Raw genomic sequence first — 27,647 nt, forward strand, 5'->3', positions numbered from 1 at the left:
ATCAACCTAACACCCAAACCTCTACTCTGCAATACCCCATTGTGGACACTGTAGCCAATGCACCTATGAAAGCAATTCCTCTTCAGCATATCCCTACATTCCACGGCCTTACATCAGAAGATCCGGATGCATTTCTATTCGAATTCGATGTGCTGTGTAGAGGATATGACTATACCACCGATCCCCAGAAACTGAAATTATTTCCTTCTACATTAAAAGGAGCTGCTTTGAGATGGTTTATGGGATTAGGTGGTGGTGTTATAAATAATTGGGATCAAATGAAAGTCTTTTCTAAAAATGTATCAGGACTATTACAGGTCTCGAGAATTAAAAGATGAAATATTTCATATCGTAGCTAAACCAAATGAAGCATTGGAAGAGTATGTTGAACAATTCCAGTATAATCTTCAAAGATCTCCTTATGCATCATTACCTTTACCTAATAATATATTAAAAATAGCACTAAATAGGGGAATGAAGGAACAATTGATTGAGACATTAAACATTATGGGGAAAGGACATATTTATCAAGAAAATTTTGCTGACATTATTGATTTATGTATCAGGAGTTCGAGAGGTATCACAAGACTAAAACCGGCAGAACATGATCGGTTTGTAAGAGACAATAGAATTTTGGCAGAAGGAGTAACGCATGCGGAAATTGGAAATTTATTATAAAATTTCAAAACTGATATACTAGGGACACTAGCAACACAACTTGATATTATGCAGGCCAAAGAAAAGCAAGTGGAGGCAGAACAAAATTTGGCAATTTTCTGTCCCTGATGCAGGAAGAAACATATCCATAAGGAGTGCCCACTAGATGCAGTCCAAATTTGCGCCATTTTCACAAAAGACCACCTTATGGAAAGCTACCGCTCACTTCCCAAATTGAAGGTAGTATATAAGGAAGCGGAAGAAGAACCAAAATTGGTGTATTTACTCAATCAGCGTCGTCAATGGCAGCCACGACAATCTGGTATGTTTTCAGACCCAACTTCTTCTTTTCAGCCTCCACAATATCACGCTCAACAATACAATACAATGTGGAAAAATCAACCTCCATTCCCGAATTGGTCACAACAGTCATTCCCTTCATCATCTCCATGGCCGAATCAACCAATCCAACCTAATTGACCGAATTTTCCTTACACTCCACCATATTAGCAAAACAATGTATATCCAACACAATGGACCCCTTCAGCCTCGCAAAGCCAATCCTGGTAGAAATACTGGCAAAGGCCAATGAATCAGCCAGTTGGAACTATCCCGCTCCCTCAACCTACACTGCCAGCTTACAACAAAATCCCTAGTCTAATTTAAGGCCGCAACTCCCAGCCCAACCCAACCCCAATCCAAATAACAGACTGGTCTAGACCATTCAAATAATCGAAACACCAGAGACAGGAACCAATCTAAAGGAGTGTGATGACCTTCAATTAAGATCGGGGCTTATTATTGAAATAGAGAGAGATAAAACAGTTCAAGTTGAAAATCAGTTACCTATAGAAAAATCGTTATAGGAAGAGGACGCACCCAGAAAACAAGTTCATGATCCAGCAACCACATCCTCTCCTCCATTCCTAGAATGCTTAATTATACCTCGACCTATACAACATCCTGATTTTGACATTTTGGGAGAATTAAAAAGCTTGTACATAAAAATTCCATTACTCCAAGCCATTCAAGACATCCCGATATATGAAAAAACTATTAAAGAACTATGTATAAAGAAATCGAGGAGGAATATAACAAATAATTCAAAATTTCAAGTAGTTGGCACTTTATCTGACTTGTTATCATGAAAAGAAACACCCATTAAATACGAAGACCCAGGAAGTACAATAGTAACAGTGCAAATTTATGGCCAAACCTTCTCAAATGCCTTAGTTGATCTAGGAGCTCCAATTAACATCTTAACAACCACTTGCCAAAAACTAGGCATTACCTTAGTAGAACCAACCTCCAGTTTATTAGAACTAGCTGATCGATCCGTAGTTAGGCCAGAGGGCACACTACAGGATGTCATGGTATCTGTTGATTCCTGGGAATATCCGGCTGATTTTCTGATAATAAATCCCAAAAACCGACTTGATGAACACCCATTGATCTTAGGCAGACCTTGGCTCGCCACTGTCGATGCTTATATTAGTTGTCGACAAGGAAATATGACCATTTCTATGGGGACAGATATTAAGAATCTAGCTTTATACCACCTAGTGTAGCCAAGTGTCACCATAATAAAAACTAACAAGCACCCCGTATCATATCTTACAGACAATATTAGATCTCCATTAACCATACAAGAGGCCCTCGATTTCAAGGACCAAATAGAAGACAATGCCATTAATAATTTCATTAGCCAGGACGGGCCTAGATCCCACATACAATGTCACATGATAGAAGCGGCATTTGATAATGAATTAGAAGAGGACCTTCTTAAAGACACACATGATCAGCCAATAGCTACTACCTCTATCTCGAATAGCAAAATTGTGGAAATTGAGCCAGGAAAGACTTTAAACATCAATGCCAACCTGACTTCAGAACAAGAAAGGAAACTCATCCAGTTACTGAGGAAACATAAAGAGGCATTTGCATGGGACTACCCTGATATGAAAGGAATTGAGCCCCAGTTCTGTACACACAACATTTATATAGAAAAGGATGCGAGACCTGTTCGCCAACCACAAAGGAGACTTAATCCTCATCTAAAGAATGTTGTAAAAGCTGAACTCCAGAAACTTTTAGATGTTAATTTCATTTACCCTATCTTCGATAGTAAATGGGTCTCTCCACTTGTTGTGGTACCAAAGAAGAATGGGAAGTGGAGAATTTGTGTGGACTATAGAGAATTAAATAAAGAAACACAAAAAGACCACTTTCCCCTTCCATTCATTGATCAGGTATTAGACACTTTGGCAAGAAAGAAATTCTTTTCTTCTTAAATGGCTTCAGTGGATATAGTTAGATTCAGATTGCCCCTGAAGACCAAGACAAAACTATTTTTACTTGTCCTTGGGGAACATCTGCCTACACAATTTTACCTTTTGGCTTGTGCAATGCTCCTGCCACATTTCAAAGAGCTATCCTCAACATTTTTTCGGATCTAATAAATGAAGGGCTCGAAGTATATATGGATGATTTTACACCATACGAAGATGAGTTTGATCCGGCATTGGATACACTGGAAAAAGTCCTACAACGCTGCATTGCCACCAGGCTTTGTTTAAACCATGAAAAATGCTATATGATGATGACTGCAGGACTTGTTCTAGGCCATTATATCTTAGCACCTCGCATACAAGTAGACTCAGCCAGAATTTAAATAATTTTGCTAATTTCTACCCCTAGCACTGAAACAGAGGTACGTAGTTTTCTTGGATTCTCTGGTTATTATAGAAGGTTTATAGAACATTATTCACATATTGCTGCACCTCTATATGCACTAACAGGTAATGTTGACTTTCTTTGGATAGAAAAATGTGACCGTGCTTTTCAAGATCTGAAGAAGCTTGTCTCCACAGCTCCAGTCCTTCATGGACCAAATTGGAACCTACCATTCCAGATTTCGTCAGATGCCTCAGATACAGCTATTGGAGCAGTCCTTGGGCAGGAAGAAGACAAAAAACCATATGCAATTTATTACATTAGCAAGAATTTATCCCCTGCTGAATTGAATTATACTGTTACTGAAAAAGAACTTTTAGCTATAATACATGATATCAATAAGTTCAGGCATTACATTACTGGATATCCTGTTATTTTATATACAGATCACTCTGCCATAAAATATTTAGCAAATAAACCAATCACAACTAGCAGAATAACTAGATGACTGATTTTGTTGCAAGAATTTGATATTACAATCAAGGACAGACCTGGAAAGGAAAATCTTGTAGATGAATTTCTCTCATGAATGCCAGAACCAGAGGATGCAGCAGCAGTTGAAGATCAGTTCCCAGATGATTATTTGTTTGTTGTCACTGTTAAAACACCCTGGTATGCTGATGTTGTGAATTACTTAGCAGTAGGTAAATTACCAAAACATCTGACTCCCAATGAAAGAAAACAAATTGTCTAGAGAAGTGCTCGATTTTCCTGGATTGGGGGCTACCTGTTCCATACAGGAGCAGATATGCACATCAGGAGATGTGTCCAGGAGGATGAAATTTTTGATATTTTGAAAGCTTGTCACCAAGGGCCATGTGGTGGACACTTTGCTGATAAGAGAACCAGACATAAGGTGCTGCAAATATCGTATTATTGGCCCACGATCTTCAAAGAGGCAAAGAAGTTCGTTCAAGCTTGTGACAATTGTCAAAGAGCAGGATGCCGTGGTCAGGCCGATGAAATGCCCCTGAACCCACAGCTAGTCATTGAACCATTCGAGAGATGGGCCCTCAATTTTCTGTGACCAATTAACCCATCCTCGAACCAAAAAACATATATTTTGATGGCAACAGAATACGTCAGCGAATGGGTTGAAACAGAGGCATTACCGAGAGCTACAAAGGATTCTATCATACAGTTCCTGCTTCATATATTTGTGTGCTATGGGCTCCCAAGAGACATAATTATAGACGATGGACCACAGTTTGCTGGTAATAAGATTGCTGCAACACTTAAAAACTATCATATCCAGCATAAAATTACTACTCCATACCACCCACAAGAAGACGACCAAGTGGAAAGTAGAAAAAAATAATAGAAGCAATCCTGACAAAAACCATTGCATCACATAGACGCGATTGGGATGCAAGACTACCAGAAGCCTTGTGCGCTTATGGAACAACATGGAGAAGCACTACTAGCTATTTTCCATACCAATTGGTGTTTGGAAAGCAACCCATTTTTCCCATAGAATTTGAAATCCAAACACTGCAAACAGCACAAGAAGTCGGCCTAGATCTAAACGAGGCATAGATTAATAGACTACAGCAGATCAATGAGTTAGATGAAATCAGGCTCTCTACCCTTCAACATACCGCATTAACCCAACAACAGCGAGCTAAATGGCATGACGCTCTCATTAAAAACAAAGTCTTCCGCGAAGGGGACTAGGCACTCTTATACGATTCCAGGTTTCAGGATTTTCCCGGGAAACTTCAGACTCGCTGGTTGGGGCCATATGAAATCCAGAAGGTACATGATAATGGCACCTTAACTCTAGTCACTATTGACGGATCTAGACATACCTTTAAAGTAAATGGCCACCGAGTTCGATTATACCGCAAACCACTTACTCGAGAATCCTTCTTTCAGCAACTACATGAGGACTCCGATATGCAAATTCTACAGGGGGAAGAGCAATCTTCCTCACCTGTGATTCATTAAGTGATTCACTTTTTTTATACTTTGTACATAATTTCTTTGTTCTGTATATATTTTGGTATTTCCATTGTTTTTCCTGTTGTTCTTTTTCTGAAGAAACAACATTTGTGTGCACTTTTGTTACTTTTGTTGTTCCTTCCCTACAGAGACAACATTTTTGTTTGTTGTTCCTTTTTCAAAAGAACAACACTTTTGTTTTAGCCATTTCTTTTTCTTTTTCATTTCGTTGTTCCTTTTCTAAATGAACGACATTTGAGTGTTTTGCTGTTCCTTTTCGAAAGGAACAACACTTTTGATTTTTGTCGTTCCTTTTCCAAAGTAACGGTATTTGTGTAGTCTACCGTTCCTTTTCCAAAGGAACAACATTTGAGTGTTTTGATGTTCCTTTTTCAAAGGAACAACACCTTTGATTTCCGTTGTTCCTTCTCTAAAGGAACAACACTTTAGATTTTTGCTGTTCATTTTCCAAAGGCTGTTCCTTTTCCAAAGGAACAACACTTGTGACAGAACTTGTGATTTTTGCTGCTCCTTTTCCAAAGGAACAACACCTGTGATTGTTTGTTGTTCCTTTTTAAAAGGAAAAACATTTGGGTTTTCTGTTGTCCCTTTTCCAAAGGAACGACACTTTTTGATTTTTGTTGTTCCTTTTCCAAAGGAATGGAATTTGCATTCTTTTGCTATTCCTTTTCCAAAGGAACAACATTTGCACATTTTGTTGTTCCATTTCCAAAGGAATGACACTTTTTCAGCACTTGCGTTTCTACTGTTCCTTTTTCAAATGAACAACACTCTTGGTTTTTTGTTGTTCCTTTTCTAAAGGAATGGCATGTTCAGTTTTTGATGTTCCTTTTTCAAAGGAACGACCCTTTCAATTTTTGCTGGAACAGCACTTGGATTCCTTTTCCCTTCCTTTTTCAAACAACAACATCCTCGTATTCCTTATACTTATGCTTGTTTCCATTGTTGTTCCAATTTAAGGATGCCTGTTGTCCCTGTTAGTTCAAGTATTTTGGAACACAGCTATGCACTTATGCAATGAATACAAAACGACACCATACTGAAATAAATGAATTATATAAAATCGCTATTTTTACAAGGAATTTCTCTGAATTGGTAAGAGGAAGGAGGGAAAGACACACTTACCTATTATTTTTGCTATCATTATTCTACTAATTTTAATCTAATTGGTTATCTTTATCATGCTGGTTCCTTTTAAATTCTCATAATCTTCTTTGATTATTATTTAGGAATAAGAACAAAGGGTCCATATGTCTCTATTGAGATGTTAAGACTTCTTCCACCATTCCTGCTCTTAAGGAGTGTTGAACCACCCTTTGTATATAATTGGGAAAGTACTTTACAAAGAAAGAAAAAAGAGGAGAAACATAATTTTTTATGATTTGTTTATATAAGTTGTCAAATGCAGGATAGGGGGTCTCATCACCAGCCAGCCTACCATGATCATTGTTGAGTCTTGAAAATATCATTACACTGTCACTATTATGTCCATTATATCGCCTCCATTTCACCTCCATTTCACTACTATGTCACCACATTCATCCCACTTTCATTATCATTGGGCCACATTTATGTTTTTCCAATCTTTATTAATTCTAAGTCTTTTAAGTGAATTTGTGGTTAAAAATTAGAAGATAATGTGCATATGCTTATACCTAACAAATGGGTTGAGGTTGTTGACATGTGTAGGTTGAAAGGAGACTTCTAGAAGACCCTTATGTGGCACTCTAAGGCCAAATTCGAATTTGGTTGGAAAGAATCATGGGATCATGAGGATATGTGTCACATCTCCTAATTGTATTGTAACTCTAAGAAGACATGTGCCTTATCAGTTCCTATTTTGATTAGGAATCTAGAGGTAGAGGAAGAGATTCATGGACTCTCATTAATGAGATGGATTCTCATCTTTTGTATAAATAGGAGATCTCTCTCCTTCATTAGTTAGTCTATTTAGCTTAAGCTTTTTAGTCCCTAGTTCTTAAGTTTGTAGTTCTTCCTTGATGGCTTTTGAAAGCTTTGGAGAACTTTGTTGTACTTTGTACTTTTGAAGAATTTGAATAAAGCTTTGATGTTCTCAACATGGAAGGAGATGTGAAGTAGATGTCATGGAGCATATTAGAATGTAAGGTAGAGTAGATTTCATTTTGTAAATATTGCTTTGTGGAATGTAAGGTAGAGTAGATTTCATTTTGTAAATATTGCTTTGTGGAATGTAAGGTAGAGTAGATTTTATTTTGTAAATATTGATTTGATTTCATTATGTTATTTGATTGCTTTCAAGTTTGATAGATTAGATCTTTCATTCATGCAATTTTAATTCATGCAAGTGTGTTCAATTTTGCTTTGATTTCATTATGTTATTTGATTGCTTTCAAGTTTGATAGATTAGATTTTTCATTCATGCAATTTTAATTCATGCAAGTGTGTTCAACCGGTTGATTGTAGATTAGTGATGCACATAGCCTTTTAATGACTAATGACATGATAGAATCATCTTGTCCTTCTGCTGAAGCAGCAAGGATACTGGGTCTCATAGTCACTAGCTCATTGTTTGGTTGTTGCATTCTATTTTGATTGTAGATTAGTGATGCACATAGCCTTTTAATGACTAATGACATGATAGAATCATCTTGTCCTTCTGCTGAAGCAGCAAGGATACTGGGTCTCATAGTCACTAGCTCATTGTTTGGTTGTTGCATTCTATTTTGATTGTATATTAGTGATGCACATAGCCTTTTAATGACTAATGACATGATAGAATCATCTTGTCCTTCTGCTAAAGCAGCAAGGATACTGGGTCTCATAGTCACTAGCTCATTGTTTGGTTATTGCATTTTATTTTGATTGAACTAGCTGTATATTTACACTTTTGTTTAAATACTAATTCCATCAATAACATGTTTTAAGTTCTTTTGAAATGCTAAGTTTTGGAAGTTACTATTAGGGACATAGGCCTTGTCTTGAAATCTTTATCCATACTTGTCTTTTAAAAGTATTCTTAAGACCTTAGAATATGATTTCCATTTGCATTAAACACTTTAAAAAACCAACAAGAACAAAACCCCAAAAAAACAACATAAACTATAAAACAACGAAGTAAGAGAAAGGTTAACTAAGCACATATGGTGCACCACACTTCAGCAGTTTACGATACCCGGATTGATAATTTATGTAGAGCAATTTAAGACATTAAATTGGCTAGAGATTTTGGCGCCATTGCCGGGGAAGTGTAATTAGGAGAACTTATTTCTTACATCTAAAAAAAAAAGTTAATAATTCTTGAGTATGCTCTCCTCTTGCATTTTGTGTGATCTGAAGGATTAGAAAAAGAATTGTTATGTAAAAAAGAAAAAAAATAGGAGACAAAATAAACTTCATCACTTCAATTGATTCAAAAAAAAAAGAAGAGACAAAATAAACTTCACACCATGCCATCCATTTCATTTCATCAATAAAAGTTTTTTTTCCCCATGATCATTTCCATTCAGATTGCCTATCTATCTCTATTTAGCTAAGTGGTTGCTGTGCCAAATTTCCACAGCTGGAATCAGTTTCCGCAGCCAGAAGCAGTTTCCGCAGCCAGAAGCAGTTTCCGCAGCCACCACTCTGTTTTTCAAATTTACAGTCAAGATGTTAGTGCAATAAAATGAAAATGCAGGTATGACTAAGCATATGCTATGAAAACATGTACATGGAGCATCTACAGACATCAATAAGGAGAAATTGAGTAAGGGCTAATGGACAAACAAAGACAAGGATTCTAAAGGTATGGGCAAAAATTTCTTTCAAATAGCAATTAAAGACACAATTTTCCATAGTTATTAAACCATTAAAGCTCACTATGTGCAATGATTATTTCGATAGCTCAACTAGCATTCCACGAACTTACTCCATAAATCATACATTTACTCCCTAAATGGTCTCATGATTATTTTTCGGGTTCAACTTATAGATGATTGCACTCCCACACTCCACAACAGTTTCACGATTCTTCAAATTGTGCATTCTTCATTAGTGTGTCTTTCCTGTGGTCGGTTTGGAAATTTTTGTAGCTGCCCTCCCTCTTCAATGAATGCCTCCAAATCAGCAACTACGTTCATCTCAGAAGGATTTCATTATTCATATACCAATTGTGAGGACAAGTGATCGGGTGACCTGTGAGATTGTTGCAGAGATAAAGCCTGCTCCTGCTCCTCTTGACCTTCTCCTTCTGACTCATCAGACGGTCTCCCACATAGATCTCTGATAAGGATCAACAGTGTGAAAACTACCACTTTCAAACAAAGGCGTACTGTCTTACCACTAATTCCAAAATTTCACAGGCCGAATGCAGAACAGTATAGAAAGAAAAATTAACTCAGGAAAAACGTGAACAGCAGAAAAATGTCAAATTTAAAATGCTTGATTTGCCCAAACAGAGACGAATTTCAAGAAAATAAAACATGGGTTTTTTTTCCAGGTGGGTCAATTAGATAACCCAGAAACCGTTTGAAGAAATTTGTGGTGGTCTGGGAGAAATCCTTGGTTCTTTGGAGCCTCTTCTTTGTCGCCGCGTGAAGAAAAATGGAATTTGAGTTAATTAACTGATAGTTTGATGTGTGATTCAATTCTGTGTGCCTAAGGAAGAGAAATCCAAATAGGAATCAACTATGTGCTGTTATTCAAGCTTAATTACATGTCTTTAATAACTAACAGTCCCATGCAACGTGTGACTGTGTTTCAGTTTTACGACCAGCAATAAAGACGTGTTTTAAACTCATACGGCTCTTCACAGCAAAGACGTGTCCATAGTACTCCGCCAAGCAAGAGGGAAGTTTGTCGGTTGGTTCCATCAATGGGAGATGACAATAGTAAATGATTTCAAGAATTTAAATGCACGGGAGTTGTAGATTATGCAGAATTCAGGAATGTTGATATGGTGATAGAGGTTGTAAGAGAGAAAATTTCCATTGAAGCGAGAAATATTTATTGACCTGGAAAAGATTTGTCCTGCACACTGCATCTTAGCCTCTAATACGTCCACGATTGATCTCAATCCCATTAGTGCAAAAACATATGTTCAAGACCGTATAGTAGGGGCACATTTTTTTTCAGTCCTGCACATGTGATGCCACTCCTTGAAATTGTTCGAACAGAGAAAACTTCACCACAGATTATTGTTGACCTTATAAATGTTGGAAAGAATATAAAGAAAGTCCCTATAGTGGTGGGAAATTGCATCGGCTTTGCTGTCAATCAAATGTTCTTTCCATACACTCAATCAGCTCATATGTTGGCAATTCTTGGTGCAGATATTTATAGAATAGACAAAGTCATCACAAGTTTTGGAATGCTAATGGCTCAATCATACCTTCAGAACAGTCCAATCATATGATGATGGAGGTTTTAAATCCTCTTGACATAGTCGGAGTAATTGTTGCATTCAACTTTACATGTGCTGTACTCGGGTGGAATGCATGCATCACTTTGGGTGGAATACATGAATCCTCTTTCCTCTACGTTTAACTCAAGTTTGAAAATATTCTCACACTCCATTTGTGATTATGGATGGTGGTTAATTTGACTACGGCTTCATTGCCACCTTGCTCACATAAGCCTTCACTCCTCCACATTTGTTTTCTCTTCCACGCACACAACAACTTCATTTCATAGTATTTTCTACACTCTGTTTTCATTAGCTGCGGAAACAAGCCACTTTCCGCAGCTGATTCAACTTTCCGCAGCTAGCTCAACTTTCCGCAGCTGGCTTAACTTTCCGCAGCTGTTTTGTTAAACTCTAGGTTGCAGGTGTCATCAAGCAAAACAAGTCACATGGGTAGCTGGGGGAATGTTGGTACATGGATGGTGTCCTATTCATTCGATCAAATTTGATGAAAAAGACCTCGGTCAAAGGGAAGTCAAATTGTGTGTTATCACGGAGTCGCCACACACTGAGTCACTACATGTCAAGAAAAAATAATAATTTTGAATGAATGAAATGAATAGGCTATTTGCTCACTTTTCTGAAGGTATTGATTAATTTTGGACTGATGATGAAAAATGAATGGCTAACTTTGTATCCAAGATTGTAGCTACAGAACCGTGCACATTCCGCAGCCAGAAAAACCTCATTGTTCAAATCAGCCTATCTTTCTCATACAAAATCAGATTTTGATGATTTAACTATCATTGGAAAGATCTCAACAAGATCTATACAATGAGAAATCTATCATTAGAGTTTGAAATGGCAAATAATGAAATAAATTGCTGAAAAGAAGCAACATTCAACTTGGGCACCAATTTCAAAGCAGGTATAAATTCTTTTGATTTTTCCTTTGAGAACTTGTTTCATTAATAAAAATTCTTAGTTTTGTGTGTAAATATCATAACTAGAGAGATTTATCACCTCTCTCCTTTGATAATCTTACATTCCATTGCAGAAGAAGTACTAGTTTTTTTGCAGGTTCCAGGAGGAAGGACAAATGACTACAAGAGAATGGTGTCTCTCTAAGAGACCAATTTTTTTCATAAGAGGATGATCAACAACAAAGAGGAAATATGCTGATGCAAAATCAGATCCAAACACTAGAAAAAATTTCAGATACTATTGTCTCCATCACATCCATACTTCATAACAAACCATTCATTTCATTTCACTCCATATTTTCCATTTACATTCACATACACTTTCCATCTATTTTTGTCCATTCATAACCCACAAATAAAAGAAAGAGGCTCATTCACATGCTTATTGCCATTGCCATTTCTGTTCTCCATTGCCATTTTCCATTTTCATCTTCCATTCCTTGTCATTTTCATTCCACAAATAAGCCCTTCTTCAATGCAAATTATTGAGTCCATAGTCCTTTGAGTCTAAGTTCTTTGTAAAAACACCTTGAGGCTTGCATGCCTTAATGGCAAGTCCTCATGCTGACAAACAATGGGAATACATTAATGTCCCTTGTTCGTCAGATCTTCTAGGTGGCTCGACTTCAACAAATTCATTCGTACCTAGCAAGATGTGTTTGGGCATCTTGACTCTCGTTGTCATCAATGGTGAGAGTTCTCGTGTTGACTAGTGGCATCCATTAATGGCCACTAAGCCAACAATTTCCTACTATGTTCGACATCAGAACATCTTTTCACATAGTAGGAATTGTGCCAATGAGTTTTGAAGACATGAAGACTATTATTTTCAGCATTTTGGAGCAGATTCAACAAGTTTTAGTAGAAGCAATAAAAATTCATCTTATCTCTCTATCCATGATTCCTCTTGTTAAGCCACCTGAAGAAGAATATGATCAGAAATTTTCAGCCACCACACATACAACTCATCCATTCCAAAGGGTAAGTGAAGGTACGTCATTTTCTAACTTTTGACCATAGAATTCCATAAAAAGCTAGAATGATAATTGTTGGAAAAACATTTCTCTTCCTCATTTCATAAAATTGCCAATACCATCAGTTGGGGGGGGAATACATTCATATTCATATATTTCCATGTCCATATCATATTCAGGAGCCCACATGCTTCCAACATATATTAACTATTACATTGCTATTATGAGCATACAATGGCTTTTGAAAAAGTGCTTAAAGGATAAATTGGATACAAACAAAATCATGGTTGTCACACAAGAACCAACCATCATGCAATCCAATAAAGATATACTTTGCAACAATAATCAAAATATCATTATGCAAAGTTCAAAGATCAAAGTAGAAGGCAACAAAAAAAAAAAAATGGTTGTAACACAAGAACCAACCATGTTGCAATTCAAGTAAAACAGTTTGCAGAAATATGAAGTTATCAAATGATATCATGCAAAGTTAAGCCAAAGCTCAAGGATCAAAGAGTTGATGTAATATATATTGCATGAGGACATGCAATTGCTTCAGTTGGGGGGTATGTTGAGTCTTGAAAATGTCATTACACTTTCACTATTATGTCCATTATATCACCTCCATTTCACCTCCATTTCACTACTATGTCACCACATTCATCCCACTTTCATTATCATTGGGCCACATTTATGTTTTTCCAATCTTTATTAATTCTAAGTCTTCTAAGTGAATTTGTGGTTAAATATTAGAAAATAATGGGCATATGCTTATACCTAACAAATGGGTTGAGGTTGTTGACATGTGTAGGTTGAAAGGAGACTTCTAGAAGACCCTTATGTGGCACTCTAAGGCCAAATTCGAATTTGGTTGGAAAGAATCATGGGATCATGAGGATATGTGTCACATCTCCTAATTGTATTGTAACTCTAAGAAGACATGTGTCTTATCAGTTCCTAATTTGATTAGGACTCTAGAGGTAGAGGGAGAAATTCATGGACTCTCATTAATGAGATGGATTCTCATCTTTTGTATAAATAGGAGATCTCTCTCCTTCATTAGTTAGTCTATTTAGCTTAAGATTTTTAGTCCCTAGTTCTTAAGTTTGTAGTTCTTCCTTGATGGCTTCTGAAAGCTTTGGAGAACTTTTTTGTACTTTGTACTTTTGAAGAATTTGAATAAAGCTTTGATGTTCTCAACATGGAAGGAGATGTGAAGTAGATGTCATGGAGCATATTAGAATGTAAGGTAGAGTAGATTTCATTTTGTAAATATTGCTTTGTGGAATGTAAGGTAGAGTAGATTTCATTTTGTAAATATTGCTTTGTGGAATGTAAGGTAGAGTGGATTTCATTTTGTAAATATTGCTTTGATTTCATTATGTTATTTGATTGCTTTCAAGTTTGATAGATTAGACTTTTCATTCATGCAATTTTAATTCATGCAAGTGTGTTCAATTTTGCTTTGATTTCATTATGTTATTTGATTGCTTTCAAGTTTGATAGATTAGATTTTTCATTCATGCAATTTTAATTCATGCAAGTGTGTTCAACCGGTTGATTGTAGATTAGTGATGCACATAGCCTTTTAATGACTAATGACATGATAGAATCATCTTGTCCTTCTGCTGAAGCAGCAAGGATACTGGGTCTCATAGTCACTAGCTCATTGTTTGGTTGTTGCATTCTATTTTGATTGTAGATTAGTGATGCACATAGCCTTTTAATGACTAATGACATGATAGAATCATCTTGTCCTTCTGCTGAAGCAGGAAGGATACTGGGTCTCAGAGTCACTAGCTCATTGTTTGGTTGTTGCATTCTATTTTGATTGTATATTGGTGATGCACATAGCCTTTTAATGACTAATGACATGATAGAATCATCTTGTCCTTCTGCTAAAGCAGCAAGGATACTGGGTCTCATAGTCACTAGCTCATTGTTTGGTTATTGCATTTTATTTTGATTGAACTAGCTGTATATTTACACTTTTGTTTAAATACTAATTCCATCAATAACATGTTTTAAGTTCTTTTGAAGTGCTAAGTTTTGGAAGTTACCATTAGGGACATAGGCCTTGTCTTGAAATCTTTATCCATACTTGTCCTTTAAAAGTATTCTTAAGACCTTAGAATAGGATTTCCATTTGCATTAAACACTTTAAAAAACCAACAAGAACAAAACCCCAAAAAAACAACATAAACTATAAAACAACGAAGTAAGAGAAAAGTTAACTAAGCACATATGGTGCACCACACTTCATCAGTTTACGATACCCGGATTGATAATTTATGTAGAGCAATTTAAGACATTAAATTGACTAGACAATCATAAGGAAGAAAGTGAAGTGGCATTCTCACTATGGTCACCACACCAGGGATAATGGTCCAAGAGGTACATCAAAAAAATAAAGAGCCCTTGGAAAAGGAGGTCTCATCACGAGCTGTCCTGCCCACCTTTCACTCCTTCCTGGTGAATGGCATTATGGCTAACTAGTCACCAAGCCAACGTAATGGCCTACATTTTGACATCACACAACACTTCCTAAGCATACACAAAGGATAATGGTTCCAGGGGTACAACAAACAACTCTGCCAAGGTTATGGACACCTGTCGGCCGCAGAGATCTATTAATGGTATTGAAGTCACATTACTTATACACCAATAGGTAATCATCCACACCCTTTGGTCTCTTATACCTTTGTAATAAATCACATAAGATTATATATATTATGTCCTGAACCATTAAACGCATGTAAATCTATTCATCACCAATCATGACAGAAAACTTGACAATGACCGCATTATACCCTGTGTGTACAACAACTGCCCTATCCTCCCAGCCTCACATCATATCACAACAGTCTCTTACTTGTTAAGCGATCTGACTATACACCTCGATTTCGGTAACCTGCTACTTTTGTAAACACGGCATGTTGTTATACGTTGTTCCTTTATGACTCTGTCCCAGGGTCGACCGACACGCCTCTCCCTTATTTGATGGTCGCGGACGGCCTATCACATTACCGGGGGGGCGGAGGTTAACCTCATCATTCGCCAGTATAAATGTCAGACTACTATTCGGGAAATTATGTACTTGGGAATAGCAAGGCTCAACGGTATATTATTTTTTTTATTATTCATTTTGCATGGCTTGTTGTTCCTAAGCCACTTCCGTAGTATGCTCTGCGGCAATCAGTAAAGTTCTTTAGGATTTGACCAAGCCCTACTGTTTTCTTAGTTTCTCTGTTTTCTAAATGTTTGAACAGCTTGCTGTTCGATTTCCATTTCTGAGATTTTACAGGGAAACCAAGAGCATGGGAGGAAGATCGATTCGAAGAGAACCACAAGTATTGACAGTCTCAGATGCTGCACGGGAAATCCTGGCAAGAGCAGGATGGTTAACTTATCTCAATCGTTTACAGGAGTCCAATGAGACCATAGCAATAGAATTCTTGCAGAACTTGCAAGAAGATCACTCCATAGTAAGGGGGAGACACATAACAGTTACCGATGACATAATTGTAGAGGCCTTAGGACTGCCAGCAGTTGGACCTGTGTGGACATTAAGGAAGGAGAGACTGCAAAAGATCATAGAAACCTTCCAGGATGAAGGCCAGAACCTAACAATCTGAGGAAAGGGGGTTCTACCAACAGCATTAGGAGAGCCATGGGCAGAATTGACAAAGACCATTAAGAGCTACATCACTTGCGAAGGCAGGAAAGACGTGGTAATACCACGACACCTTAAAATTTTAGCCGTATTAAAGCAGAAATGCTCTGTAAACTTACATGCATTTTTAAATTCATTACTTCATGATGTTGCCCGAAGCATGAAAAAGGCACAACATGTAGAATCAGTTGTAAGTCACCATGGATTGATACGGTTAATAGTTAGCCATAGCCTCACCCAGCAACAGAGCAACTGGGAAGAGCTAATTGCCATAATAGACGGAGGATTAACTACGCCATCCCCAAAACGTAAGCATGCCGCTAGTACACCAGAATGACCACTGAGACGATTAGCATGGATTAAAGGGAGGTTGGAGAATGCCCAAAAGGATACTAGCCATCCAGTAGAGATAGACAATTCAGGGGATGAGCAACCCTCGCAATTAGAAGGAGAAGAAAATGAGAAAGGAATGCAAGTAAATGAGGAAGGAGAAATGGAGGAAGAAACCGAGCAACTTGAGCAGGAGGAGGAAATAGAGCAGTGTGAGGGCAGCCCATTGCAAAATCCATTGATAGAAGATGAATTGGCCAAAATTTTGGCCAATATGGGTGAATATGCCCAACCTCTCAGCCCACCAGACCTCCATGTTGAAGAACAACCAAAAGAACACTCTGCTTAGGATAAAAATGCACACGAAGAATTACATGACGAGGAAGCAGAAAAGGAGAGTTAGCCTATTCATGATGAAAGTGTGATAGGAGAGGAAAGTGGTACAGAGGAGGAATAATTGGTTCCTAGCCAGACTACACTGGAGGAAATCTAGGTAGAAGAGGAGGTGGAAAAAGAAGTCACCCAGGAATAATAGAACTAGCTAAGGTTCTTGCCCCTGAGAAACCCGAATAGAGCAATGAAGGAGCACCCCAAGGAGAAAACCAGGGAATTGACCGAGATCACAGTCCAGGCCCAAGTAAACAGATAGTTGTTCCTTCTAAGGAAATGGAAGAAATTAAGAGATTATGGAAAGAATAGCAAAGACTACTGAATGTGATAGTTCAACTTCGACAACAGATCAGGATTTTGAAAACGAGGAAGAAGGTAAAAAGGACTTCGGGAGGGAGACATGCAAACACTTCAGCACGACCCCTCAAGAAAAAGGTTCGGAAAACTCGAGTCCATCCTGCTGTTCAAAACCCTGTTAAAGAGCACCCTGCTATTCCAAACCCTGTCGAGAAGCAGTCTGTTGTTCCAAACCTTGCGGAGGAGCTGTTTGCCATTCAAAATTTCGTTGAGGAGCAGTCTGTTATTCAAAATCAAAAGGAACAGCATTCAACTGTTATCCATGTTGAAGTCCAAACAGATGCTATATCGGCCTGTGACAAAGAAATGTAGATAGAGGCACAACCCACCGAAGGAATGCGAATCACAAACACAAGACGACGCAATAAGAAGATTCAAGTGAACCTCTTGCTCACCACTACCATGTGGGATAATGATCTGAGGATGGTAACCCTACGAGAGGGTTTGATGCAAGCTCACCAAGCAGTAAAAAAACTCACAGAACAAACGGTTCCTCAGGAAAGGTATGAAGAATTACAGCAACAGCTAAGGAACGTCAATTTATCTGAAATCCAGGCCTTTGAAGGATGGCGAAAGGAAGAAGAAAAAGTAGCAAAGGTAACTCGTAGGTTAGATATAGTGATCAAACAGATGGATACCTTATGCTCTTTGTACATTGATGTCCTAGCATGTAGAGCCCCTGCTAAGAATTATGCCTTGTTTTTAATGGAACGATAATTGCAATTGAAAATAAAGGCTGGCAGAGTAGGCGCCCCTATACAAATTAATACCATTGATGATTTTATAAATTTTTGTAAACACTACAGGGTAAAGGTTCAAAGATTACTGTGTAAATTCTATTTACATAACCTTGTGTTAGACCAGGAGACAAAGCAAAACCCCGACCCTTTTGTTGGGGATATCCAATTGCAGGTATTTATTTCATTTTGGGTTAATCAAATTAAGTGGCTTAAAGCCTATAATGCTTTCCAAAGACAAGAAAACGGATTAGACTTATGGGTAAGAGCTGAACCTAGGAATCCAGTGTAGTTGTGGAGGGAACATAGGAACCTCATGGGGACTCCAGGCATGATTGAAGCATTAGGGCCCATTCATACAGAAATCAATCGGCAGGGAATAGAATACTATCTCACTATTAAAGACCTTGCCATTGATACGGCTAAATTTTGATATCAGATCTCTAATCTGAATATCCAACTCAGGGAACCATTTAATTATGAAAATTTTAAGTTAGCCGCCGATCGCTTGCACCTCTATGGCAAATTTATCCTAAGAGTAAGGCCATCTTGGTTAGGATATAGGTTCCAGAGTCCAATTATTTGGCACCCTACACCTGGGTACCAAGCCCTGTACGAGATGCCTGAAGGTCAGACCGGCCATTTTTTTGAACACCTAGTTAGGCATCATGGTTGTAGACCACCAAATGAAATCCCATCTCCAGCCTACTCTCTCACTGCCTTACACGTCAACTACAATGTTTTCATGAGGGCATGAAAAAGGGTAAGCAGGGTGGTGTGTGGAGTACTGAAGAAGGTATGATTTTTTTGATCATTTTTCATCCTTTCTTTAGAACTCGTAACAACTTTGTATCATGAACTAGGTAGATAATAGGAAATTATGATAAAATCTGTAAGATTGAGGTGCTATACGAAAATACTAATAATTGGTATCCTTCATGCAGAAAAAGGGAAAAACAAAAGGCTGTCGTTACAAGGAAACAGACAAGGGAAAATTAACTGCTGTCCCTTTGGCAGGGAACCATATGCAAACAAGGTGATCCAAATTAAAGCATATCAACCAGGGAAAGGAAATGGAGATCTCGACTCGGTGCAAGAAAGCAAATGGATAACTGAGAGTTAATAGTTTGGCGAATCCCTCAGGACCTTTGATCCTGAGGGATCGCTGCTTCAACTATTTTTGCATTCCATATATCTCTGCCTTATCTATTATAAAAAGAGGCAGCTCCGTTAGCCCGGGGGACGGTCATATTTCTATGTAACTTTTCTTGAATTTGAGACTTTGATCATCGACTCTCGTTGAGACATGATCCGTTGTAATTATGTTTAATGCATTAATACAAAATTGGCTATTGTTTCATCCTTGATCCTGGAGTAATCTCAAGCGGTGTATCCCTAGAGGCTAAGGGCCCGACTCTGGTGGAACACTTGCTCCTGTACTATTAGTTTCGGTTTGTGCGTGGTATTACTTATCAGCTTTGTCTAGTAATTTGATATGTTCTGTTATTTTACATTACAACTTTGTTAAATTTTATTTATGTTAGACTGGGTAATATCATTTTCCGATACAGAAACGTCATATCGACTCTATAACGCATTGTTGTTCCTTTAATTGTTGATACGATATTGCTGGTCTTTACAGAATGTTGTTTCTATTTAGCTATAGAGTAACTGCGCTGTAACATTTGTATCACCGCATTCATAAATGGTTTACATTTGATTGCGATTGCGATTCAATTGACATTGTTGTTCCATTACGAATTACAGTTGTTATTCCTGATAGTTAAGATCAATACTTGTGGTATCAGACTCTGATTACTACTTTCCCTACAATTTCTATGTGTTGTGTATACTGTCTATTCTGGCACCGTGTATCTACGATTGGTACTACATGTTGTTCTACATTTCATTGGTATTTGGTTGCCGTTCCATTTCTATCTGTTGTTCGATTTATCCTTTGAGTAAAGATTGATATTTGATTCTTGTAGGATAAGGTTGTTATACTCGTTTCTGTAGATTCAGGTGTTGCTGTCCCTCAGACTTAGTTGCTGTTACATTTTCTTAGTTGTTGTTCCATTTTTGGTTATTTGCGTTATTGATTGCTTCGGCGTGCAAAATGATATTAAACTGTAGTGGGCATTGGCATTTGTTGTCTAGTCCCCAGATTGATGATCTGTTCCTTGATTACTTTTAGTTGCATCAGTTTCCAAAGGGATGAGTTAGTGTTACTGGACCCTTGACTGATAAATTGCTTAGTCTTCTGAATGAATGATTTAGGCTTCAAGGTATTTTGTTGTAAGTAGATTTTCTTTCAAGCATCCGTTTACTCTTGTATTTTCTTGAGCACTATACTACTAGCATTACTTTGACAAATGACCGCCTCAAACTAAGTACACTCGTTGAGATAACAAATCGTTCCTAGATTGACAAGATAATGTGAGGTAATTAGAGGTGAAAAAGATCCTTTTTACGGCTCGACAAACATCACATCTATATTGAAATATGGTTCCAGACAGTCACTAAGTTGCAGTATCACTCTCTTCCTCAACAATGCTTGATCCCTTCAAAGTCAAATCATTTGGTCTCTAAAGTCCAGGTACATGTCAAAGAATACGTTTCAAGCCTCCACATCATTTTGTTTATCATCTTGATGTGCACATGGCTCCATTGGAAGTATTCTTATACTTGAAAGTGATTTTGTTGTTCAAGTAGAGTTAGGTAGGAGAAAAAAATAAAAAAAATAAAAAAAGAAGAAAAAAGAAAATGAAAAATAAGAGAAAAATAAAAATCTAAGGTGAAAACCTCCTTGGAGGTGCCTCAGATTGATTCATTGGTTGAAAACCTCCATGAGGCGGTCAATGGGTTGGAAAGAAGAAAAAGAGAGAGAAAAAATACTTGGGTGAAAACATCCCTTGGAGGTGCCCAGGAAAGACAATTAGAGTGAAAACCTCTCTGAGGCAGCCTAGTTGTTTTCAAAAAAAAAAAAGAGAAAAAAGGAGAGTTTTTTGTTGCATTGTAGGTTTGTAGGAGGACTACAAGAAGCAACAGAAGGTGCCAAGGGAGCCATGAAACCAAAACCAGCACCTATCCTACCTTCCCACACCTTTCTCTATAATTCTTGGCAATCTTTTCACTTCACTGTGCTTCCTTTTCAAAAATTGTGTTTTCTACAGGAGGCTCCTTTAGGAATTACACAGAGCTAGAAATGAATACAAATGGTAGTTTGAGGGACAGGGAAGCTTCACGAAGAACCTATAAAACTTTATACAACCTATCAACCCTCCTTTCCATCCATTCCACACCTGCACCACATCATCATCATCATTTTTTCCCTTCTTGTCACAAAAAAACACAGAAAACCAGTTTTTAGAAAAAACAAAAAATAAAGGAAGAAACACCTCAAATCTCACTTGCAGCTTACCTAATACCTCTCCATCTCCATTAGCATCTCTTGCATCATCCTCACAGTGCCTAGCACAAAAAAATCAGCTAAAATTTTAAAGGGAGAACCAACTACAGGAGCTCCTATAGGAATTCTTGTAGCAGGTCATCACATTAAAATCAAGCCACAACAGAAAAAGAAGTGCAAACATGGGATTGAAGGAGACATATGAAGTTGGATCCAACCAAAGGATACCTGCACAAGATGAATAGCCACACATCAAACAATAGAGAGCATGCAGCAAAGGAAATACAAGCACGCAGCATCAAAAGGAGCCAAAATACCTCATAGCACATACAGTCGACTTACAGGTAAGTGACTAACTTGCTCCTCTATTGCATTAGTGTAATTAAAAGATATGCATAAGCAAATGAGATGGTTAGGGTTGAATGAGAAAAGGTTGCCAATTAACTGGGCCACCTTCATCCAGTTGACTGCACTCATCCGAAGATGCCACCACACATGTGCATAGTCAACTCAGAGAAAGATCCCAAGGATAGGTAGTGGAGGGTTTGCAATCTCCGATGTAAAGATGAGAGGTGATTGCGGGAAGAAACCATGATGACAAGGAATGTAGGGACCAACGGTCTAAATATGGCAACGTACATTTTTTCCAGCTCACCCCATCACTAGAAATATCTAAAAGAAGAAATAAGTACTCCTCCTCGAAACTCTGTCAACACCTTTTCTTTCATTCCATCCTCGTCCACTTAGCTACGGCAAGCTCCTTGTCACCCCACAGCCTCGACACCTACGTTCTCCATCACTCTCATCCATCCACCTGCTACAGGCGTTCTATAGAAGCACTTGCAGGTTCTAGAGTAGCACCTACAGGCAGTTCTACAGGAGGGGCAGTGAGCTGTTTTTAAGGAGAAAACACGGGTTTTTGCTCGATTTCTGGCTTGAGGAGGTAGGTACTATGCATACCCAGCTTGATTATCAATATGTGCAAGGAGTGATATCATTTTTAAGGAGGAATTTAATCCATCGAATAAGGGGAATTACATAAAAATTTTCTTCTTGTGTTCTTAAATAAAAACACAGTTTTCCTCTGTTTTCCTGTTTTCTTCAAAATTCTTATCTCCATCTCTACATTTTGTGTTCGAAAGGGGTATAAGAACAATGATAGGAGGATTCATGAGTAAGAAGCCCACTAATTCAACCATGCTCCATGAATATCCCCAAGTAGTAGCTATATTCACCAGGGAAAATTGGATGACATTTTTTTAGAAATTCCGAGGGTTTGATGAGGAAGTTACTCATGAATTTTTGCTTTCTTTAGTCCCTCTCTCTAGAACCCATGCCATTGTCACTCTTATAGGTATTTCCATGGAAATCACCCCAGAATTTATCATTAGGGTTATTACCCTTCCTCTTAAATTGCCTTGGAGCAAAGATGAAAAACCATTTGGAGAGGATGCCAAGAAAAATTTCATCCAAAACAATGAACATCATGTAGAAGATAAAAATGGCATTAGAAGGAAAAGCATACCATACCCTTGGGATGATGTCAGTTACCCAATCATCAAATATATTTCCTGTGAAGGGAGATATAACATAGTCTATGGCTACAATTTTAGAATCCTCCATGAGCTGATATATGCCATGGACACTCAAACACCCCAGAAACTCAGCATCCCCTATTTTCTCCTACAGTACCTCATAGACTCCAGCATTAAGTTTAAGGCAGGAGGTCCAGATTATCTCGCTCACCATGGATTAATTAAAATTTTAGTGGAAGAAGTCATCCATACATTCACAATCCCCATAGCATAGGAAATTTTCCGAAACATGACAGTAGAAGATGACATAAAGGCCCTCACCTATGATATCAGTCCTTCTGATAATGTGGAGGAAGAGCAACAAGAGGGAGAAGGAGAAGAAAATGAGGAACAAGAATGGGAGAAGAAAGAAACCAAAACATAGCAGGGAGAAACAAAATGAACAAAGACAGAGGAAAAGATAGAAGGAGGAGAAAGAGGGGCAGAAAAGACAGAAGTGTCTCCTGAAACCCTAGAAAGAGAGGTAGCAGCTGCTCTTACAACCCGCAGCACCCCAGTTAAACCAAAACAAAAGAGGAAGAGGTAGACCGCAATGTCTCTCAGGGCTAGAAAGAGCACAAGCATCAAAATAGGGAAACCCCAGCCTTCTTCTAAAGTGCCTATTGTTATTGAAGATTCACCCTCTACCTAAGGAAAGGAATCCCCTTCCAAGGCACTGGTGAGCCCTAGAAATGGGTAATTATATGGGCTCATTTTACCTCTTAATTTGACTTAATCCATCATTCTTATTAGTTTATTGCATGTTTTTGATCATATTTATGCTAATAGAGTGAATTGGGTTAGTCATTATGGCAAAAAGTCTAATGTGTGCTTTATGCAGATTTTTAGTCAATTTTGAGACAAAATAAAAGGTTTAATGAGCATTTGGCAGCCAAATTCATGGAAAAATAAGGGAGAGAAATTGTATGAGGGTGTCCCCTTCATTTATGAGCCCTTACCTCCAATTCTCCATCAAAAAATCGGAGCACAAAGCCAAGAGGCAGCCAAGCAAGTCAAGTAGGACTGTTGTTATCTTCAGTTCCAGGAAGCCGAGTTCCTTGATCTTGGGAGGACTGTTGGAGGTCCCCATTTGTATAAATAAGAAGGATTAGGGCCTCAATTTTGTTAGTCAGATTTTAGTTAGTTTTAGCCAATGAACAGTTTATTTTCGCACTTTAGTGCAACCCTGTATTAGCATATTTTCGAGTTCTTCTTGCAGATAGTTTTTGTGATGTAACTATTATTTTTTGATTAATGAAGATGAATCCCGCTTTGCACTAGCTCTGAGCTTTCTTAGGACGCTCTAGCTCTTGGGGTTGGGACCAACCCAAGTGCCCAGTACCTCCTTTGTGCATTTTTATGTGTTTTTCTTGCATTCATAGAATAATTTATGTTATTTAGGGTAAACTTGCTTTGTTACTTAAGTTGTTTTTGATGATTAAGATAGTTGTTCATGCTTCAGGTTGATTTGACAGGTTGGTAACAGAAAACATCCACAAAAGGCTATCAAGCAGTGCTTGATCTCATTTCTCCCTCCTTGAACTGAGACCAAGGCAAACTTGCTGCCACAAAAACACTGTTTTTGCCTTCCAATGCAATTGCTAGTGTTAGATTTTAAGTTGGAAAAGTTGATATCAGTTGTGTTTTCATGTTTAGATATGTCTTTACTCAGTTTCCATATTTTTCTTGCATGATTTCTTATTTACAAATTTCTGTTCTTCATGTTTCTGGTTTTCTAGGTCAGAATTAGGTGAAAATAGATAAATCTTTGTTTTTTAGTCTTTGCTTGGATCAATTTTGAATAGAAGTGTGCAGAGCACCTGTAAGACACTCCAGCCTATCCTTCCTTCATCATACAAAATGTTCAAGTCTCTTTCTCAAGGTTTTCTTCACTCATTTGCCACACTTTTCCAAACAGCTTTAGTTTCTATGTTTTTGTGCAAAATCGCTTCCTTCACTTTTGAACAACTCCAACCATCTTCTTCAATCTTGAGCTTCATCTACTAGATTCTAGACCCCTTAACATCCTTATCCATCCTTAATTTCCACTTTCCCACAGTTTTTCCACCATCAACCCTCTAAAAACCACTTTCGACCTGTGCCTATAGAACTTTCTGTAGATCCCCTACAAACTTCCTGTAGAAGTTCATGCAAGCAGTTTTTCAAGATCTAATTACCATGGAATTCTCTAGAAGGGTGCTAGGGACATCTTAGGTCCTCTTCTCACCTTCCCAACCTCCTGTAAATGCCCACTCCATTTCCTTTCGCCAATAAACCTCTGCACAATAAAAAATAGTTAAAACACATGCATAATAATTCTGCATAAAATTAATAAAAAGTAAAAAAGGATGATTTTTCCATATTTTCCTTCAGAAGTAGCTTAACTAGATGCATCTTACCTTTTCGAGAGTCAATGGCACTAGGGTTTGCAAGGGTTTGCACTAGGGTTTGCTAGGGTTTGCATTTCCTCTCAGCTTTCATCTTCTTTCTGTAAGTAGACTAGCCTCTTTTGAGTTAGCTTTCATCCATCAGAGTTAAAAGCTTCTTCTAAGAACTCATAGAAGTTGGCTTAAGCTCCTAGCGAACTTGTGCCAGCTGATAAAGTGACAACCTGCAGTAAGAGCTACTACTTGTGCATATAGCACCGTTGCTTCCAAGTTTGTTACGAACTACCGGGTTGATAAAAGTAAAGTAAGGAGTCTCAAGAGTTGCAGCATCATTGCTGGAATACTGAAGCGCACCATATTTTTGGCATCGTTGCTGGTGAAGCATCAATGTATTTGTGATTACTGCTTTTCTTCTATTTTCTACTACAACATTTTGCTAAGTAGTTCATTTCTACAAAAGTAGATTAGACATTTCCTGCTTTCATTTCATTTCAGCTAGTGTAGATTAGACATTTCCTGCTTTCATTTCATTTCAACAAGCATAGACTAGACATTTTCTACTTTCATTTCATTTCAGCAAGCGTAGAATAGACATTTCCTACTTTCATTTCATTTCAGTAAGCGTAGAATAGACATTTCCCGCTTTCATTTCAATTCTGCAATTTCATTTCTACAAGCGTAGATTAGCATTTCAATTCTTCAATTTCAATTCTGCAAGCGTAGATTAGCATTTCAATTATGCAATTTCAATTCTGCAAATGTAGATTAGCATTTCAATTCTGTAATTTCATTTTAGCAACCTAGATTAGTCATTTCCTGCTTTCATTTCAATTTTGCAATTTCCATTTTAGCAAGGTTTATTTTAATTAGTTGTAATTTGCTATTCAATCCATTTTAGTTTTCTAGGTACAAGAAGAAAAAACCAAAAATCACCAAAAAGATTTCCTTTTATGACTCATAGGAGTAGAGATAATTCAACAATTTTTTTTTTCCAACACCCCCACTTCTTCACACAGCCAACCTTCTCTCTTCTTCGATGGATTTGATTAAGAAGAACCCTTAGGTGGAAAACAAGACATATTTGAAGAACCTATAGGGGAGAAGAAGAATAAAACATTCTTCTGGAGCCAATGGCTGAAAACGGAAATGTTGGGAGTAGTACCTTTTCTTCCAACTCATCTCTTTATGTTGGAAAAGGTGAATGTGAAAATATGCTGGAAGATTTCAACAGTGAGGGAAGACAGTTTCTTGCCATGCAAATGGATACCTTGTGGATCCAAAGGAAGCAAGAGGAAGCCGAGAGGGCTTTGGCCATCTTTTGTCCTAGGTGCACTAGAAATCATCCTAGGAACGAATGTCCATTGCACTCCATAGAAGTGTGTTTTGCATGTGAAGAAGAACATCCTACAAATCAGTGCCCTTCCTTGCCCGGAATTAAAGTTGCATATCAGAGGGCCAAAGGCGCCACTAAACCACTCTACTTCATGAACCAAAGGAGGCCACATGGACCCAGACCTTACCAGTAGGGAATGCAAGGGACATCCCAGACTTATTACAACCCATATCAAGCCACTTCCAAGCCTTCTTGGGGTCCCCCTGCTCATCCTTCTTGTTCCACACCCCCTCTTTAGTCATATCCATCTCAATACCATGCTCCTCCAGTTGCTCATTCATTTCGCTCTTATGCTGAGCCACAGCCTTAGTGGAATGCACCTCATCAGGGGTGGAGGCCCCAGTATAACTCTCCTCCCGCTCTTTTGCCTCCACCACCTGGTCAACCACAACCACCCCCTCCTGCTCCACCAAGGCAGCCCCAAATGCATGCTCAACTAAACCCAAACCCAAATAACAGGCAGGCTCAACAAGTATGTAGTGGGAAACCACCTGCCCAACCACAACCCCATCCACATTCATCTCAAATATACACCCCCACTCAACTACCCTTACCGCCATTTCCAAACCCACACATTGGAGTAGCTCAACCCAATTACAATGAAGAGGCACAACATTTCCAAACGACTCCTCTTGAGGTCAATGATATTCACCATAGCTCAAGAGGAGCATTGCAAGAAAGAGGAGCCGGCAGGGGGAAAGGTCAGTCATATGGCAGAGGGTGGAC

This window comes from Pinus tabuliformis, chromosome X (assembly GCF_031772625.1).
Source record: "Pinus tabuliformis cultivar Carrire ecotype Pingquan chromosome X, CPIR1, whole genome shotgun sequence".
Classification (NCBI taxonomy): domain Eukaryota; kingdom Viridiplantae; phylum Streptophyta; class Pinopsida; order Pinales; family Pinaceae; genus Pinus; species Pinus tabuliformis.